Genomic DNA, 1324 nt, shown 5'->3' with positions numbered 1-1324 from the left:
AACAACAACAATAGGGTCACCCATGGTGGACAGGTTTCACATGAGCTCCCAGATGAAGACAGACTAGGAAGGAGAGATGGACTTCTTGCAAATATTTAGTCACTGAAAACTTTATTTGCATGTGATATTAATGATATTGTCCAATGATTTCTGCATTCTGTGGGGTCACCTCTTTTCGGGTTGGGCACAAATATAGATCTCTTTGTGTCCAGGTAGCTGTCTTCCAAATTTCTTGGCATAGATGAGTGAGTGCCTCCAGGGTTCATTAGTGTGTTGAAAGATTTCAATTTGTAGTCCATCTATGTCTGATGCCTTGTTCTTTGCCAATGCCTTCAGTGCACCTTGGACTTCTTCCTTCTGTATCATGTGCTACCTCTTGAAATGGTTGAACATCAACCATTTCTTTTTGGTACAGTGACTGTGTATTCCTTCTATCTTCTTTTGATGTTTTCTGCATCATTCAGTATTTTGCCCAGAGAATCTTTCAATATTGCAACTAAAGGGTTGAAATTTTTCATCACTTCCCTCAACTTGAGAAATGCTGAGCATATTCTTCCCTTTTGGTTTTTAAACTCTAGATCTTTGCACATTGCATTATTATAATATTTGACTTTATCTTCTCGAGCTGACCTTTGAAATTTTCTGTTCAGCTCTTGGACCTCCTCACTTCTCCCATTTGCTTTAGCATCTCTACGCTGAAGAGCAAGTTTCAGAGTTTTTTCTGACATCCGTTTTGGTCTTTTTTTTCTTGTCTTCTTAATGACTCTTAACATATGATGTTGTTTATTATTATTACTACTTAAACTTTTATTGTGAATTGAGGGATAATTTACGTGGGAGAACATTGGTTTTGCACTCAACCAATCACATTTGTTTCGCTGCAATGATTACAATCAGCTGCATGTGCCATTGGTTAACAATGTTTGCCTCTCTTCCCTCTTTTTATTTTTTGATGTACACAAAAATACGCAGGAATATATAATAGTTTAGACAACCAAAGGACACAGTTTGCAAACCAGCCCCCTGCCACCAGCACACAGCCTTTCCCTTTCCATGAATCTAGAGTTCTCAGCTGCTCTATCTCTCCATGTCCTCGTCTCTGCCTCCATCTGTGGTATCGCAGCTTCTCTGGTTAGGATCCCACGTTCTGCTCTTCCCTCTTCACAGTATTAGGGTCCTCTGTTCCTGGAATGTAAAATTAGCTACTCCCCTCTTTTCGTTATGCAACCTCTACCTTTTCAGTAGTGGACAATTCTATATGATGGTCTTGATGTCATCCCACAACTCTTCTGGTCTTCAGTCTTTAGTGTCTAATGCATCAAAT

The sequence above is a fragment of the Chrysochloris asiatica genome, unplaced genomic scaffold, assembly GCF_000296735.1.
Source record: "Chrysochloris asiatica unplaced genomic scaffold, ChrAsi1.0 scaffold00409, whole genome shotgun sequence".
In the NCBI taxonomy this organism is placed as follows: Eukaryota; Metazoa; Chordata; class Mammalia; order Afrosoricida; family Chrysochloridae; genus Chrysochloris; species Chrysochloris asiatica.
Note: the sequence above shows the minus strand (reverse complement) of the source record.